The following is a 19,732-nucleotide window of genomic DNA, read 5'->3' as shown; positions in this document are numbered from 1 at the left end:
CCATTAAGTTGTTGTAAAGGTGGTGGTGAAAATGATGAGTGGAATGCCCCCCCCCTCCTTAAAAAAAGTCCTGGAATTGATAGAAAACTGATCACTTCTACAAAGTCACACGTCCCAAATGTTGTTGTTGTTGCCGTTGAGCGCCGGAATTTGTCCGAGGACATCATGAGACGCTTCTGCGTGTGGTCTCTGCGGGCTTGTTTGGCAGCATGCGTTGCCGCAACTTTGATTTTTATTGTTATTTTATTATATTTTTTTTCAGTTGTCTGACGGGACTCCGGGGAGCCGATGAACAGCCCGCAGAGGGCCCGGCCAGATGGTCGCAAAGGCTGTTAGATAATAACCACTTAAGCGTGTTTCCGCACTTGTCAAAGTTACAGCGACTCTCTCGGGGGTCTATTTAGACGCAAGCCAACCAAGCTGACACGATGAACACCGGCAACCATTATGATGTGGGGAAAATGCTTTTCTTGACCTTGATACTTTGCGTGACCAGGGGCGTGCGTTGCTCCATGTGACATCAACGCAATCGTCCGCAGTCTGAGCGCGAGGGCCCGCGAAGCCCCCCGGCCACACCCCCTCGCCGGCGCTCAACAGCTCGCAGCCTAAACGTTATATTGATTTTGTTGTTTTATTTTGTTTTTGAAATATTGTAAACCGCAAAACAAGCTAACATGACCGAGCCCCCCACCCCACAACCATGCCATTGAGCAAGAATTGTGCAAATATATCAAATGATGTTTTATTCAGCTCATAGTCTGCTTTACAGGAGGGGATTTCTATAAAATCCACTTTGAAGCAGCGTCGATTCGAAGGCCAGACCATCTGCACGTGCCAAGACAAAGAGGGGGTGTGGAGGGGTGGGGTCAGACAAACATATCAAGGTAAACATGATTCATATGGCAAAGTAGCAACAAGCCCCGCCCCCCGCGATATTCTTCAGTGAGATTCTATGAGGCGACTCTTGTTCCCAGAAATGTTCGAGGGCTGTTTTCGCGAGAACACAAACAAATCATTAGCAAAGATAAATGATCAATTTATGCGCCGGGCGGCAGAGGAAGGGCAGGGAATGTTTTTCTACAAACCCCGTGTCGGTTTGACATCTCGACTCCATCCGTCTCGTCCCTGTTGTTGACAGAAGCAAGAGTGTGCGGGATGGCTCATCTGTAAATATGCAACATGACTTGTGCAGCCCTCACAACATGCTGTTTTGCACAAGGACGCACAGTAGCGCTGCGCGTGCATGTGTGTGTGTGTGTGTATGTGTGTTCTTGTACTCATGACATTGTGAGGACCGGCACGAGTTTTTAACCAACAGAGTGAGGACATTTTGGCCGGTCCTCACTTTGACACCCTCTAAATTGTGTGTGTGTGTGTGTGCGTGTGTGTGTGTGTGTGTTTTCACTTATACACCTGTACACACATCTATCTATCTATCTTTTTGTTTTGTTTTTCAATTTGGACTCACCAGGTCTGTTACATTGACATACGACTAAATAGGAGATGCTAAATGGCAGTATGTCCCAGATAAAAGCGCGGTATCAGCGAAAGTGTGTTTAACACGTGTAGTGTAGTAGTCGAATAATTTCACGTTTTTCTCCCCAAAGCCCCAAAACAGAAACATGTTGTTGACTTACATTTGTGGCACAGAATGTGATCAAATGATTCCGACTCATCTGTTGACAATCTGAGGGGGGAGAAAATTGCCTCGGTGAGAATGGCCGTCATGCATTTTAATGGATTATGTAATAGCGAAGGTGATTTTTATGTATGATTTATCCCGCGACAGATGCAGAGCGGTTGGCGTGCTGGACGCTCCAAGGTAAACACGTATTTTCAACTTACATGCGTTATGGGGACCGCTAGTAAATTGAAAGCGGTTCCTCTTCATATTCAGGGTCAGGCTTTGACATGGTGGAATAAGGTCAGCGAGAGTTGAAGATGGCGACTGGATGAAGCCAACGCCAACACATCATCTGTGAAAATATTGCGGTCACCAAATCGGACCCGCTCAACAGCCTCGGCTGCGCCAAAGGTCCAAGTTCTTCATTCAAGTGGCCGGAGAGAAGGAAGTCTGGGTTTTCCCGCTCAAGCTGCTGCTCCGCCACCTTTCCCAGCAGGCCCCCGCCCCCACTTCTGATCGATTGCTCCGTCAAGCTCTGCAGTAGTCTGTCGACACGTGCTTCCACTGCACTATTTTTAACAATATCCTGACGAATCTGTGCAGTCAGGAGGAAACGGTGCGGCCATGCAGCAAAGGCCGACTCCCGGAGGCAAGGAGCTAAAAATAGCAACAGCAAGCGCACCCCAAACACACACTGGCACAACTCTTGTATTGGAAAGAGCGCGTTGGCTTGTTGTCCTTGAAAGATGCTCGGAGGCTTTGCAAAGAGACACCCATGTCCCAAGTGGAGAGGAACCGAAGACTCCAAATGGTCCGCAGGTGCCAATGTGTGCCCTACGAATGGTTGGCGACCAGTTCGGGATCATGACCGCCTCTCGCCAGCCGGGATAGGCCACTGCTCGGCCACGACCTTTCCAATTGAATCCCTTTGAACATGAAATACAGTCATCAGTTTTTTTTTGCAGTATTCCATTTTTTTAATTGATATTCAAACTTTGCTGGAATTGGGATTTATTTCCAGCCATCGTGTCATTTGTCTTTGGAGCTAGTCTCCAAACAGTCTTTTGATCATGGTTGTTTTCTCTGAATCAACAGAAAGCCTCCATTAAAAGCTGGAGATTACAACCAGTCGGTGAAGCGTGAGTCCAGAGCAACCACTCTCATCATATGTTGAGCTCCGTGTTCATAGAAGAGTTACATAACACTATCAATTAGTCAATGAATATTCGTCTTTTACCTGGATTCTGTGCAGAGCAGATGAGGAACTCGTCTCGTCTCCTTTTTTTTTTTTTTTAAAGTAAAAATCTGCTATTGAGTAAGAAGCGGTCTTCGGTGCAGCCGATACCGACGCCGTGCAAGTATGGACGTGAACAGCTCAGAAGCAAACATGTCATATGTTCCAAGTTGTCATTTTGGGTGCCGGACTCGGCAACGAGCCCCACCTCCACCCTGGTCCAGACGAGGAAACACCATTTTCCTTGCCTTAATTATCATAGGGGGTCTGCAAAGCAACTTTGTCGCCTCGGACCCGTTTACCATGATAGGTCCACAAGGGCCACAAAAAGCCCCCAGGCAACTTAGCTTCCGCGCACAAGTTGATCAATAGGGATTGAACCCACAACTTCGTGGTACAGATTAATGGTAGAGAAACAACATTACTATCAGCCGAGGCACGTGACTGTCAAGGACCTGACAGAGCAGAAAACTACTCCCCCCTCCACCAAGTGCCCCCCCTGCTCAGCACTCCATGACTCCTCAAATGCCTGTGATATGAAAAGCCTCTTCTTGTTAGGAGATGCTGCCCACTAGTGGTCATAGGCAGGCATCACACTTAACACGAACATTCCTTCATTTATTCATGGCCGCCAGTTCATTCATTTGGTTCTAATTTGCATACAAAAATGAAACGCAAATAATAGATGCCCCAGATAATTAGAAAACCCTTTCATTGTGTTGCTTGGTTGCTGTGCAAACTATTCAAAAGATGACAGCTATGTTTGAACTCGTCAGACCTATGACGTCAGTTCTTTGATTCTGTGACCTCCTGACAGAATGTGATGTTCTCATTTCCGCCGCAAGATGGTACAGTACAACAATATACGTTCCGTTACGTCGTTCCTCTCCCTGATTTTTCTGTTTTTTTTTGTGGTCCAGAGAAAGAGAGAGAGAGAAAGAGAGAGAACACGACTGCCTGTTCCGTGCAACTGTTTACAAGTCTGCCAGCTGTATGCAGTTTACACGACGTAATTGCCTTTGGTTCCAAGGGAATACAGAAATGTATTTGGAATAACAATCAATAAAAGTGCACATGCCGGATGGCAGCAGCTGGTCTCTACCCAATTGAAGATTAAGCAATTAAATTGCCAAACGAATTTTGTTCCTATGCCTTCTATGCTCTAGGGGCGGTGAAATATGGACGATGGGAAAAAAATATGTCTTTGCATGGTCATTTTTCATGTATGTAGTGCATATTAAACTAGCTTCAATGACATATACGCATGCATATTTTCTCCCCTTTTGGGTTTGCTATTTACATCTTTTTAAAATGGTCGACATGCACATCCGTCACGTTTTCACTGATAGAGATTTTATTTCCATCATTGGTCAAACTGTCACTTAATGACTTGACTTTTTTGAAGCGTGGTTGTTGTAAAAGGACATTTAAAAAAAAACATAATCGTCGTTTTTGCAACGCAAGACAGAGGAAAAAGAACAAATCATCCGTCCGGCTGTAACTAATCATGTTTTGCTGCGCTCTGCTTTCTCCCTTAATTGCACCGTCTCGCTGGTAACCATACACGCTTTATCCTGCTCATCTGAAAATCGATACATTTTCTAAATATCTCATTTTCTCCTCAGTGTTTTTAATGAATGTTTTGTCTTCGAGGAAATTCATGCATGACCACCAGGTGGACTTGGATGACAGGTCCGCTTGACAGACTAACGTTGGGCCGACGGGCAGGTTGCATCGGGGAAAGCTACCACTTTCCTCCAGCAGATGGCAGCGCCGAGCCAATTTGGAGGGAGTCGCCGTTCAGCGGAGTCACGTGACGTCATCTGAATGAGCCACGCAAGCCGGCTCCATCTGAAATCCGTGTCAGAGTGAGTGGCTGACTTTGTTGTGGCTCCTGAAGAGCCACGTTACATTTGTTTTCATATTTTATGTAACTACAGATCTGCTTTATTTTGTAAGGTTAATTCGTTTTTGCGAAGGGCACACCGGACGTTGTGGAGTGAGACACTTCTGGTTGAACGGGGAAACGAACGATGGATTGCAACTTCGTGTCGTAGGGCAAGCACAGCCTGTATGTAAATATTTTAACCAAATGTGTGCCGTATTATTAATTCTTGGCGTGTGTTCAGTGTGGACTTAAATTTTGTGGGGTTTTCTATTGTTTATTTCGCATTTATGCACAGCGATTAGCACATTAGCGTATTAGCTCGTTAGCGTTAGCTATACTAGCGTAGCCACGCGTTCGTCACATGTCGGATCAGTGGGGCACATTGTTTTACCACGTTTTACGTCGCAACGTATAAGTGCTTTTATGTCTGTCTGTTCCAAGTTTTACACCTTCTTGACTCGCCGGTGAATAAATCGCCAGAAATATCAACGGTGTGGTCATTGGAGGCAACGGGGACGCATGCATCCGGCTGCATGCGCTGAAGTACACGATTCTCGTATGTCTTGTTTCTTCTTTATATTCTTTATATTTTATATTCTTTGACATTCGACTCAACATGACTTGATTTGTTCTTGGTTTTACTGTTTGGTGCTTTCTACCGCCTTTACCGATTTGTCTTATTGTTTATTATATATTATTATATAGTTGTCACGGTGACGATGATGTGCCGAGCTTTACTAATCAACTTCTGTTGATTTCCTACATGAAGTCCAGTGAGCGAAAAGCATTTTTTTTTTTAAAGGGAAGCTCCAATTTTTTCGTTTCTTAATCATTGCTTTGTCGGTTAGCATTCACACGAAGCTTTATACGGACAGAAATGCAAAGCAGCGCAGCGTTGGCCACCCAACAAGGAACGACAGAGTGCGCATAATGGCCCAGTCAATCACTCAAATCTGCTGTTCCCCTCCAGTTTCCCAGGAATGCCTTTTTTTCCCCCTCACTTTTTCACCCTGCGAGAACATAGGATAATTCAGGCAGTTTGATCTACTGCGATATGGGAGCTTTAGATGGTAGTCTGCTTTCCCCATTGTTCTTTCTCACCTAAGAAGTTTTCCCCGGCCTGGAGCTGTGACTGATTATACATTAAGGATGAAATGTGAGGTAGGGAGTTGGCTGGGATCAAGGCGTTTATAATGAATACTGCCTTTTTCATAAAACAGCCTCATTGCGGTGCATATTGTGCAGTGGGTAGAAATTGTAGGCGGGGGCTCGTCTCTTCAAGGTTACCAACAGCCTACAACGATGTGGCGCATGAAAGCACACGCGGACTACTGTACTTGCTGGTGTTCGTTTGATTGTTTGATCGGAACAGCGGGCCGGCGCTACTCCCTCGGCAAGGGCGCATGGGAGTTCGCCTGATCGCACGTGCTTTGTGTTCGACCTTATACCGCGGGGGATCTCGTAGGGGGTGCTCGGGGAATACAGGGTACCAAACACGGGATATTCGGTTCCAGAGGGAGTCCGGTTTGGTGACCGCAGTTGTGCATCGTGATGGGAAAAGGAAACTTCAAGATGCTTCGAAAATGAAACTTCAAGATGCTTCGCGAACCAGTTGTGGTGTTTATCGAGCCCTCTATAGGCGCTCTGCTCTCTCTTCTACTTGGGGATGAAAATACACTGATTTGCCATTTCTTAATTTCCTTTCTTGAACTCAACTGTGCCATCTAGAGGAGTCAAAAGTAAATATAGTAAATATAAAGTAAATAATTTAAAAATATACTTGGATCCAGATGATTTTATTTCGTGCACCCACTTGACAAAATACAATTAATTCCATTCAACAAAAAGCTTTTTCGGTTTGGAAGAGTGACCCAAAAGTTCGACTGAGTGCGCTTTGACGTTTGTAATGGTTTCACTTGACCTGCCCGTCCATTTTTGCCTTCATGGCGCGGCGTCCGAACATTGTGAGTTGTGAAAAGCCGAACCACAGGCATGGATTCCAAACACCTCATCAACCAAACATGTTGACCTCCAAAGTCTCAAAAATCTTTTCCTCCCCACTGGACCAGTAAATCCTGTGATTCTGCTCGCAGCCGTGACTCGAGCTCCGAAAGCAGCAGGGGGGGAAGCACGAGTTCAAGGATGGGAATGACTAGTGGGACTAACACTGCTGCTACTCCATCCACCTGAAATGACGAGGAAGATTGGGGTATTTTATTTTATTTTTTTGCTGCTCTCCCTCACTCCATAATAACTGCACTCTGCGTGCTGAGAGAAGACACCACTGCGAGCTGCAAGTTGTCCTGACGTGCTGCTGCCCTCTCAACACGTGAACGTGTGCAGCGAGACAGTCAAGAAAACTCCGGCCTCGAGGCTCACTTTATGAAGTTCTCTTGTGATTACAGGCAACAAAATGCAAAACGCTCCATCTGTGTGGATGTATGTATGTGAGTATGATAAAAAGACGAACGTTTTCCAAGTGTTTGGCGTCCGTAATATTTTCTGAAGCAACTGCAAGCAGAACTTGTTTTACGCCGGAGAAATACGTCAAAGATCGGCTATTAACAACAGATGCGCTTTCTTGATTGAAAGTCGGAGAAATACGTCAAAGATCGACTATTAACAACAGATGCGCTTTCTTGATTGAAAGTCTGGTGAAACGAACCACGAAAGAGGTCTTCCTCTCACATGTTCTGGAAATCCCAACGTTTTAACAAATTGCACTATGAAATCGACAATAATACACTTACTTACGATCAAGGTGACACCCGAAACCGAAGCAAAACAATGTGACACGAGAGGGAGCTGGCGTTTCGTCATGCACGCGGACCACAGCCACCCGCATTTTTTTTTAAATTTTTTATTTTGCCACCGTCTCCCCGTCAAACGTGAGAGCACCTTGACAAGAACAGAATGTGATTGACACCTTGATGGATGAAGAACACACTCCAATCCAACCGTCCTTGCCAAAGAGCCATCTGTCACATTCTGACTAATTGGGTGCTAAGTGCACCCAATTGCAAGGGAGTACCGGGGAGATTTTCTGACATGCTCCCAAACATCGAGAGTGCTTTCCCCCATGACACCACCCACTCCTTTAACTACTGACAATCAGCACACCATTAGGTTTGCATCACGATACTCGGATTGACTAAAAATAAAATAAACCTGGAGTATCATTTTTTTTCAAATGCCGCTTTGTCGTCTTCCAGTAAAGCTCCTGATATTTTGTTCAGTCAGCCTTGAGGTGATGAATACATTTCGGACACTACAAGATGTTGTTACTTTCACACATTTTTACAGAATACAGACTCACGTCGAGAAGCGTGCAAAATAAATCAATAAGTCCCACCCACCAAGTCTGACCCGAATCCATAATATGATGATGGATACACTTGGATGCCTCAACACTTCTGCTGTAATCAATCCTGGGCGAGAAATTAATCTTGTAGTTGAACTCATTTGTCAGAGATTAATTCTTCTTTTTTTTACTACTCCGGAAAAAAAACCCTGTGTTCAGTAGCATTTTCTTTAAATATACGAGAGGAACAGTGTATGAACCACCTCCCACGCCACTCCAGGTGCCTAAAAAAAAAAAAAAGAATATTCATCGCCATAAAAGTGTTTTCAGGTTCCTATGGAAACACCAGAGTCGGACTTGGCGGCCAACTGCTCTGAACAAACAAGCAAAAGCCTAAAATACTCGCATATGCGTGGAGCCCAATCACATTTATTTGTGCACACGCCCATTAGATTGGACGCATGCGAGGTATCGTTTTGCAATAACAAAGTGATGATGATGATGATGATGGCGGATCGACTGGATGAATTGAAATCAATTGGGGGCAAAGTCAGCCCAGACCAATTAAAGCAGGCATGTCCCAAATCCGGCCCGCGGGCCAAATCCGGCCCGCGGTCGAATTTCATCCGGCCCTCGGCCCCTGTCATAAAATCAGTGCCGTCTGGCCCGCAGGTTGGGCGCAATGGAACACGTGTTGCATTGACTGAGGTCTCGTAGACTGGTGAGTGATGTTTCATAGAGTACTGCTTCCCTCTAGTGGCTAAATGAGTAATAGCATTCACTAAATGAGTAATAGCATTTAGACACTAGAGGGCATCACTCACGAGTTAACAAGACATCACTCCGTGTTTATATTGACTGATATGTCACATTTCAAATTCCTGTTTCAAATGAACCAAAAGAAATTCTTAAGATTGTTGAAATTAAAATAAAAATGGAAATGTGAAACAGACTGGCTTACTAAAATTTGTTGAACAATATTGTTGTTCAATGTAAAGAATGTCAGCCAAGGTCGGCCCCCCGACATTTTACCACGTAAAATCTGGCCCCCTTGGCAAAAAGTTTGGACACCCCTGAATTAAAGCCTTTGTAACATTTAATATTCGTCGTGTTCATATATTATAGATTGCTTTTGTACAGCCGATTGATACCTTCGGAGTTATTTACATGCATTTTAATTGTCTGCGTTGGCTACATGGGTTCTGTGAATGAAAACCGTCCGTCATCTCGCAGCAAAAGGGAAAACCGACTCCCAACAATCATGGTTGCATTGACTCCATTTTATTTTAGGAAGTGGGAGCATTTAATAAATTCATCTTGATACATTTTTTTTGGTAGACCATCCACATCTTAAAAAAACGGGTATGTGTATCTAAAACCGGATGATTTTATTTTGTGCAGCCACATGACCTCATAAAATGGAGTCCATTCAACAAACCATTTTTTTTGGGTGTAAGTTGTCGCTTGCTGTCTTCATACATCCCCCCCCCCCTTTTTAATAGAAGTGCACCTAATCGAACAGGTTATAAACAATCCTTGTACATCGCTTCCTGGGGGACTCTGGCCGCCCCTGGCTCCTTATCTTAAGCCAATAGTCTGGAACTGGACAGTGATTGGAAATTGGACCGGCAAAATCGGAGCCGTTGTCGTCAAATCCTACTTTGATGGGAGTGAATCACTCCGACTCTGGCATCCCTTCGCAGGCCCCCGAAACTTTTTAAGATCCTCTGATTTGTTTTCCAATCTTGAAATGGCCTCGCACCACCACTGAGAACCACGTATCTCTCCACGTATAGCGGTGGTCGTTTTTAAAGTCTCCTCGAAATACAGTTGAGTTGAGAGCTCAAACGCAACGTTATTTTTTCCCGCGCCCCAAATGACCGTTGCATATTCGTCGACTCAATAAATACGCAAGCCAGTTGCATAAACGGCGCGCTCTGAACCAAGGGCTGATGGCTGACACCAATCAATCAAGGTCAAGGCTGAGATGACGCCATGCAGTGTCCGGCGGGTACTTATCCTGATGAGTAGAATCTGCTTGCGGTTGAAGGCCGCAGGACGAATGCACCCTTGGCGGACTCGCCCTCCTTCTGTCCCACTGACAGGAGATGGACGGACGAGGAGGAAAGAAATCAAAGCTGACATTTCAGCACCTTCTGCGTGTGCCCACAGCCAATCCATCTGCTGCATTTCGGTGACACTTTCTTGTCGGACTTCATTTTCCCACAAAATGACGGGACTTGAATGATCAGATTTTTTTTTTTATGTTGGCGTGATGCGATTATATATGCATCCATCTTTTACCGCTTTGCCTCAGAATTTTTTGCGCACACTTAGACATATGACACATGCGTGTGTGCATATGGAGACACGCGCACACCATATTGGGGCCTTTTGCTGGATGCCAATATTCCCATTTTCCTCTCAAATGGATTTTGTGTTCGGACGTTGTATCGGTCTGTCGTGGTGAAGAAGGAGCTGAGCCAAAGGGCGAAGCTCTCAATTTACTGGTCGATCTACGTCCCAACCCTCACCTATGGTCACGAGCTATGGGTCGTGACCGAAAGAACGAGATCCCGGATACAAGCGGCCGAAATGAGTTTTCTCCGCAGGGTGTCCGGGCTCTCCCTTAGAGATAAGGTGAGAAGCTCGGTCATCCGGGAGGGGCTCCGAGTCGAGCCGCTTCTCCTCCACATCGAGAGGAGCCAGATGAGGTGGCTTGGGCATCTGATTCGGATGCCTCCTGAGCGCCTCCCCGGTGAGGTGTTCCGGGCATGTCCCACCGGGAGGAGACCCCGAGGAAGACCCAGGACACGCTGGAGAGACTATGTCACCCAGCTGGCCTGGGAACGCCTCGGGACCCCCCGGGGAGAGCTGGAAGAAGTAGCTAGGGAGAGGGAAGTCTGGGCTTCCCTGCTAAAGCTGTTGCCCCCGCGACCCGGCCCCGGATAAGCGGTAGAAGATGGATGGATGGATGGATGGATGGATGGATTTTGTGAATGTAACTGAATACGGCAAAGCCATTTTTTTTTTTTTCGGCGCACCACCCAAGACTCCCATTTTCAGATGGAGCAATGACAGGTGGTGCGTGTTCTACGATGTCTTTTTTAGTCATCCATCTTGCATTTTGCAGTTGTGCGCATTCCCCATAAAACCTTATAGCTGCACTTGGCGTAGGCTTGAATTATTTTGTCATAAAAAGAAAGGAAATCCAGTGCTAAAGGTCAAAGTGAGCTTCCGGCGGCGACATTTGGCCGTCGTACTTCATGTTTAATGAATGCGTTTATATGAGAGCGAGCGTGCCAAGTGTTGCTTTCCAATGACCTTGCCATTCAAGGTAATCTCTTGTTGGTGCTCTCTTTTAACGAGATTGCCTCATTATGAATTAGTGCTCATGAAAAATAGAAAACAGTCAATTAATTCCAACCGATTGTGCTCACTATTCAAAAGCAGACGCTTCAGTAGTCGGCCGAGGCTGGAATGAATTCGGAAAACATGACACTCGGTTGCATTCAATTCATATAAGCCACATTCGGGTTTGGGAGGCTTACTTTGAAAATGTATTACGAGATAGTTACTATAGTCACTTGTTAAAGAAAATAAAAATAATGCAGTTTGTAATGCAATCCCGGTATCATATCAACTTGAATGTTCTCTGTGACTTTTGGAATCTTTCTGCGTTCGGAGGACCCTGGGTTGCTCTGAGTCAAGAACTGCCCCACTGTCATGTGGTGTTCCACAGGGTTCAATTCCGGGGCCTCAGCTGTTCTCACCGTATCTGCTCTTAAATCTTGAAATGGCCTGGCTTGGCCTTATGATGAACATTCTTGATATATCATCATCATCATCATCATCATCATCATCTTCCGTACCGCTTGATCCTCACTAGGGTGGCGGGGGGTGCTGGAGCCCATCCCAGCCGTCTCCGGGCAGTAGGCGGGGGACACCCTGAATCGGTTGCCAGCCAATCGCAGGGCACACAGAAACGAACAACCATTCGCACTCACACTCACACCTAGGGACAATTTAGAGTGTTCAATCAGCCTGCCACGCATGTTTTTGGAATGTGGGAGGAAACCGGAGCACCCGGAGAAAACCCACGCAGGCCCAGGGAGAACATGCAAACTCCACACAGGGAGGCCGGAGCTGGAATCGAACCCGGTACCTCTGCACTGTGAAGCCCACGTGCTAACCACTGGACTACCGGGCCGCCCCGTTCTTGATATATGTTCTTGCTAAAACGTGTGCTGAAATGTCAACTGGTTTGCATGAACATTCTGCTTTCATCACGGAAGCGTTATTTTGGGCATTTGTAAAGCGTTAGTTTGAACTTTTGCTCTGCTCTGCCACTCAGCAGAGGGAACGGCACCCAAGCGCAATCCAGAAACGTTCCCTGCAGTTTTCCCCGAGTCACATTTTCTGAACTCATTAATTCCTCGTGAAGCTTCCTATCTCCAGAGGCCAGACTCGAGACACTCTTTTATTTCCTTTAGCCGCAGAAAGCGCCCAGTACTTTGACTGTTGTATCGTTGCTTGCTTAATGGGGGAAATCCAGATGAAATCTTTGGTCCATTAAACAATTTCTTACAAGCGGGGAACCTGCACCAGATGTCAACTATGAACTCGTTCAGTGCTACCGTTCACATTTGTGTAGATTAAGTAGAAAGCAACGGAAACATAGTGACAACCAATGATGAGAATAAATAAGTCTCCTGTCGTAGCAAATTTGCGTGAGCATGACCGGATGATGATGATGATGAAGAGGATCCACAGCGTAAAAGCGAGCCAATCTTCAGACCACCTTCGCTGCTCTGACTTGGCATGCGGATACTTCTGATCGGCTGCTTCCGAGCCGTGCCAGCCGAGCGTGGCGTGCGCTTTCATCTGCCAGGGCTGCCTGCCTGCCCCGTCCAACACACAACGGCGGCAAGCGCAAAGTTAGAAGCCAAAAAAATTAAAAATTGAGCATTTGGCAGGTTTTGTTTGGAGCCCGTGTCCTTCTTATCCGGCCAAGTCGACACTCTGAAACTCGAAATGCGCATGCGCCTTCCAATGTTCTGGATGGCGCAAAAAAACGATCAGGTCAACAGCAAAGGTCATCAAGTGACGGGACGATATTCACCTTCAACCTTTTGACCCTCAACCTTGGAGTAAAGAACATTTATTGTGGAAGGGGGGTTGGGTGGGGGGGACATTTTGACTTGATTTCTTTTTAAATCACGCCCAAAATTCTTAAAAAGAAAACAGAAAATATTCCATCTATGTCGCCTATAGTTTCAAGCTTCATTATTCTATTTTTGTTGTTTTTGTAATGACATATGCAGGAGAAGCATCAACAAAACTTTGAGTGGAGTGATTTTTGGTTGTAGCATCCCAAAAAAAAAAAAATTGTATCCTCTTTCCAGTCTTTGATGAATGAATTCTTGTCATTTCGATTTTGTCATTTTTAAAAAGTGTTTTAATTCGAAGGCAGTTATCGATTCCGATTGTGACAAGTGGGCCTCCTCGCGAGCCGCCGCAAAGCTCTTTGGAAGCGAATTGATGTCGGCGGCCAAGTGTCTAAGGCTGACCGCCACGACAAATAGAAAAGGACACAACAAGCCATTTTGTCCGAGCCGCCCCCCACCCCGCCCCCCCTATGGCAAAGCTCCCCATTTCCACAGCAGTCAGCCTGGAATGGCTCTGTCTCTTTCCATGAGGGCTTTTCTGCTGGCACCGTGTGTAACGAAGCCAACCGCCGAGATTGGAAGGAGTGGGGGGGGGGGGGGGGGATAGCGACGGGATAGCAAATTAAATGGGAGGTTGCAGAGAAAAAAAAAAGCATGAAATCCCAAAGCTGCTTTGGCCTGCCCATTTTATTTTTTTTGGGGCGGTCGTGACGGGAAATGCTGATCGCGCAGTAAGGCGGGAAAAACCTGTTAGCGCGGTCCGCTGACAATATTTGTTTGCCCCGGGAAGTCGACCCGACCCGAGAAATGCAGTCTCATCCCTTTACAATTCAAATCCGGCGTCACGTGTTGACAACGGTTGCGTCACGGCCGCTCCCTCCCGGGTGAAATTCTCGACTCGGGGCCCTCCTGAGTGGATTTTTCATGGTCTTTGAGTGGGCTGGCGAACAGCCCGGGGTGCGCCTCGATCAGCTAGGATGAGATGGAGGCGTGGGGGGGGGGGGGCAAAAAATATATAACCACAAAACCTGATTTGTGACCTTCACGGTGTTTCAGCAAAAAGCCATTAATTCAGGTTGCTTTTGTTAATGTGACCAGCATGGTGTCCAAACTATGGCCAGGCGCCATATGCGGCCCGCCACCCATTTTTGGGCGGTCCGCGACATGACCCAAAAAACCCCTCCAACAAAAAACTAAAAATGACATTTGACCAAGTTCGTTCAAAAAGGTGACAGTGGGCGGAGTGATTCGGGGAGGGCGTCCCATTACTTCCAATTTATATACCGCAGAACCTTTCCCTATATTCAAAGATACAAACGAGCCACTCACGATTCACAGAATAACACAATTTATCTTCCAAACACTGTGGTGACGAAAGAGAAGTCCATTTTACAGGCAAAAAGAGTGTCTTCCACTTGATGCTCGATGACCGATCTAAGAAAAGTGGTCACCTTGTAAATCGATTTCTGGCCCACATACGTCACTCAACAACTGGCCCACATCTGGTTGACCAGAGTGAAGCCAATGTCTCCTTTGCCACTACTGGGCCACGTTTGGCCCACATGTCTTATTCCAGTGCCGACGCAAGGCCACCTGTGTCAGCTTCATGCCGATTGTGGGCCAAATGTCTTTGCTGACTGGGTTGCTACACTTTTTTTTTGTTTTTGTTTGTTCGGAATGTGGGCGGCCCGGTAGGTAGTCCAGTGGTAAGCACGTCGGCTTCACAGTGCAGAGGTACCGGGTTTGATTCCAGCTCCGGCCTCCCTGTGTGGAGTTTGCATGTTCTCCCCGGGCCTGCGCGGGTTTTCTCCGGGTGCTCCGGTTTCCTCCCACATTCCAAAAACATGCATGGCAGGCTGATTGAACACTCTAAATTGTCTCGAGGTGTGAGTGTGAGTGCGAATGGTTGTTCGTTTCTGTGTGCCCTGCGATTGGCTGGCAACCGATTCAGGGTGTCCCCCGCCTACTGCCCGGAGACGGCTGGGATAGGCTCCAACACCCCCCGCGACCCTAGTGAGGATCAAGCGGCTCGGAAGATGAATGAATGAATGAATGAATGTTCTGAATGTGGAGCTGGGATTCATCTGCTGTTCAGTGCAGAGCCGGATCTATTCTGTGAGATCGAGGGCTGTTGGCCACCCCATAAAATGGCCGGTTTCTTTTTCAGCTGTCATCACCACACGTTACGTTCCTTCTGTTTTTCTGTTCCGCCGAACTCGAGTGACCGAGCAGAAATGAGTCACGGGGCTTTGGGATTCCATCAAACAGAGGCCAATTTAGCGTTGGCAAGTTCAGACATTCGCTTTGCTTTCCGCAAACCTCCGTCACGCGGTACGCAATCGCATTTCCCTACAGACTCAAAGACGAAGACTGGAAAAAGACAAATCAAATATTTATTGTGGCGACTTCCCTAAAGTATGCGTCCATTTGTTTTTGACGTGTATCGAATTAACATTTCAAAGAAACCCACAAACACGCCAATATCTGAAATAAAAAGTGAGTGCATTTGGTCCATGAAGTAAGATGGAAGCACTTTTGCTGAGAGTGTTTGGATCTTCGGAGCAAAGGGCATTGAAAACAAACAAACGTAATTGCATATAAATAATAAATATCGGTGCACATGTTGTGATTTTTCAGTTATGGCGCCGCGCCAGATGATGTTTTTATTTTTGGGCAGTGCGCCAGAGCACAAATGAAAATCTCTTTCGACATCGATGATGGAAAAATGCTTTAATCATCACGACATGGCCGGACGCTAAATATACATGCATCGATTTCATCCGTTTGACCTCGGCGATTCAAAATTTTAAACACGACGGTGTAAATGTGGATTTATTGCCCTTAAAGTTCTCGCGCTGGAGTCCAAAGCCCGGCTTCTTGTCATGTGACAAAATGAGACCAAGAGAAATCATTCCAAGCACATCCTGAACCGGAAAAGACACAGCCACAAACTCATGATTTCATGAAAATTAATAATAATAACTTCCGTCACTGAAATGGTTTATTCATTCATTCATCTTCCTAACCGCTTGATCCTCACTAGGGTCGCGGGGGTTGCTGGAGCCTATCCCAGCTGTCTCCGGGCAGTAGGCGGGGGACACCCTGAACCGGTTGCCAGCCAATCGCAGGGCACACAGAGACGAACAACCATTCGCACTCACGATCACACCGAGGGACAATTTAGAGTGTTCAATCAGCCTGCCATGCATATTTTTGGAATGTGGGAGGAAACCGGAGCACCCGGAGAAAACCCACGCAGGCCCGGGGAGAACATGCAAACTCCACACAGGGAGGCCGGAGCCGGAATCGAACCCGGCACCTCTGCACTGTGAAGCCAACGTGCTAACCACTGGACTACCGGGCCGCCCTGAAATGGTTTTAAAAATTCAATTTAATGTGCATGAACAAAAAGAATCCAGGTCTCGTCCATTAGGAGCATCGCTTCAGAGGCGTGTGCGTGTGTGTAAATGACGGACAGCAGTGTGAATATACTGTACACAATAAATAATTGATTTGTGGCTCCGGGTTGACGGAAACAAGAGGTTGCCAGGACAACCGGCAAAGCGTGTTTTCTTATCCTCCAACACATGCAGTTGCACACTGTGCGCGATAAGGGCTTGTAATTTGCCCCTGCGTTCGTCCCTTGACAACTTGGCTACGTACACGGCCATTAATTGCTTGGCCCGGCTGCGTCCCGCTTTAGATGCACGCCGGGAAAGCAGAAAGACGTGGAAAAGGGAGCACGGAGCCGTCACCGTTTTCTTTTCCGTCATGAGGATCCTACCGCGATCCCGATTTTCAGGTCGCGTCATGATGATGAATTGGATGTACGGTGCGTGGTCAATAGGTACACAGGAGAGACATGGTCGTTGTTTTCATCTAAAAACGCCTAACTATACATGGTCGTTTTTTTTCGGCTAAAAATGCCTTACTATATATACATGGTCGTTTTTTTTCGTCGAAAAACGCCTTACTATACATGGTCATTCTTTTCGGCTAAAAACGGCTTGCTATACATGGTCGTTTTTTTCATCTAAAAATTTCGTCCAAAAATGCCTTACTATACATGGTCGTTTTTTTTTCGGGCTAAAAACGCCTTACTATACTATGTCGTTTTTTATTAGCTAAAAACGCCTTACTATACATTGTCGTTTTTTTCGGCTAAAAACGCCTTACTACACATGGTTGTTTTTTTTCGTCTAAAAATGCCTTACTATACATGGTCGTTTTTTTCGGGCTAAAAACGCCTTACTATACTATGTCATTTTTTTTCGGCTAAAATAGCCTTACTATACATGGTCGTTTTTTTGCTCTAAAAAAGCCTTACAATACTAATTTGTTTTTTTTCGGGCTAAAAACGCCTTACTATCCTAGGTCGTTTTTTTCGGCAAAAAACACCTTACTATACATGGTCGTTTTGTTTTTGTGGGCTGAATACAGCTTACGATACATGGTCGTGTTTCGGGGGCAATAAAAATGCCATACACTCCATACATAAGTTTGGGCTAAAACACCTTTTCTACATGGCTGACTATCGCTGGGAAGATGAGAAGCCTATCCCAGCTTTAGGCCATTGGAACCGACGTATATGCTGTCACTGGACGGGGTTTGAACCCGCGCTGCCTGGACGGAAAGCCAGTGTGTATACCTCTACACCACCAGTGCCTCTGAGTTGCTTTGCACAATAGGCATATTTGACATGCACTCTGGAGGATTCGCAGGAAAAAACTGTTTCGAGTTTTTTTTCTCACGTCACAAAGTTGGTTTTGAACTGCAGTTGCCTGGGCGGAACGCCGGTGTGTATTCCACTACACCACCAGTGTCTGTCATTTGCTCTGCGTGATAGGCATATTTGACATGCACTTTGGAGGGTTTGCAGGAAGGGGGGTTTCGGCAAAAAACGCCTTACTATACATTGTCGTTTTTTTCGGCTAAAAACGCCTTACTATACATGGTCGTTTTTTTTTCGGCAAAAAACGCCTTACTATACATGGTCGTTTTTTTTTCGGCAAAAAACGCCTTACTATACATGGTTGGTTTTTTTTCGGCAAAAAACGCCTTACTATACATGGTCGTTTTTTTTTCGGCAAAAAACGCCTTACTATACATGGTCGTTTTTTTTCGGCAAAAAACGCGTTACTATATATGGTCGTTTTTTTTCGGCAAAAAACGCCTTACTATACATGGTCGTTTTTTTTCGGCAAAAAACGCGTTACTATATATGGTCGTTTTTTTTCGGCAAAAAACGCCTTACTATACATGGTCGTTTTTTTCGGCAAAAAACGCGTTACTATATATGGTCGTTTTTTTACTATACATGGTCGTTTTTTTCCGGCTAAAAACGCCTTACTGTACATGGTCGTTTTTTTCATCGAAAAACGCCTTACTATACATGGTCGTTTTTTTTCACCTAAAATCGCCTTACTATACATGGTCGTTTTTTTCGGCAAGAAACCACCTTACTATCCATACTATACTTACTATACTCGAAATTGTCTCGGGGTGTGATTCTGAGCGCCAATGGTTGTTAGTCTGTCTATGTGTGTCCTGCGATGGGCAGGCAACCGGCTCGGGGTGTCCACCGACGACTACCCGAGGACGGCCAGGATAGGCATTTTAATGGACAAGTGAACAAACTTTATCATTTCAGTGTGAAAGCACTTGAGACAGCAGCGGCAGCAGCGGCGGCAGTTTATTCATCTCGAGGTCTCTCTGGCCCGATTTTCATTCATCAGATCTTTATTAAACCAAAGCAGCTTCGGGCACTGCCCCGAATCTGCATAGATAATTCTGCCATGAAGACAGAGTGTTTAGCCTACAGACCCTCAACCTCGGCGCTGCGCGCAGAATGTTAATCTCGGGAATGCGTGTAAAGTTTATTGAAACTGATTTAAAATACAAAACGACACCAAATGTGCTCATTTAACTCATTCTATCCCAGCCGTTTTCACTGGAGCAACCGCGTCAATCCCAGCGGTTTCCAGGATTTGGACTGAAATATTTGGGTATAATGCTATATGAACACGGAGCCTACGGAAATAAAGTTTGGACTCTCTTCTTTTTCCATTCTTCAGCAATCGGCATTACAAAATGGCTAAGTTTCATGAAAATGGCGATTCCTGGGCAAAAAAACGGGGGAAAAAAATAGCTTTTTGTAAAAAAGCTAATTTTTCAAGCACCCGAGGCACCACTGCCACCTCCTGGTCACCTAATGACATGATTCACAATGCAAACGGCTGATTCTCATTCACAGATTGCATCAGACCCTCCTCCTCTCTATGATGCCAAAAAAAATAAAAAAAAATTAAAAAAAAGACTTAGACGTACAAGTACATCCTTGGTAGGCGGGGCCTAATTTGTGGAATGAAAGAGTTAAGCGATCCCGGAATATCAATTGCAGCTAGTTTGGAATTGAATACCCCGCTGGCGAGCGCCGATCCTTTTCAGAACATTTCGCACCATCGTGCGCTCCGACGACCTCGGAACAGCTGGCGCAGTTGAGCCACGCAGGCCATGA

Source organism: Hippocampus zosterae, chromosome 8 (genome assembly GCF_025434085.1).
Source record: "Hippocampus zosterae strain Florida chromosome 8, ASM2543408v3, whole genome shotgun sequence".
Classification (NCBI taxonomy): Eukaryota; Metazoa; Chordata; class Actinopteri; order Syngnathiformes; family Syngnathidae; genus Hippocampus; species Hippocampus zosterae.
The sequence above is the reverse complement of the archived record's forward strand: the minus strand, read 5'-3'. Positions refer to the sequence as shown.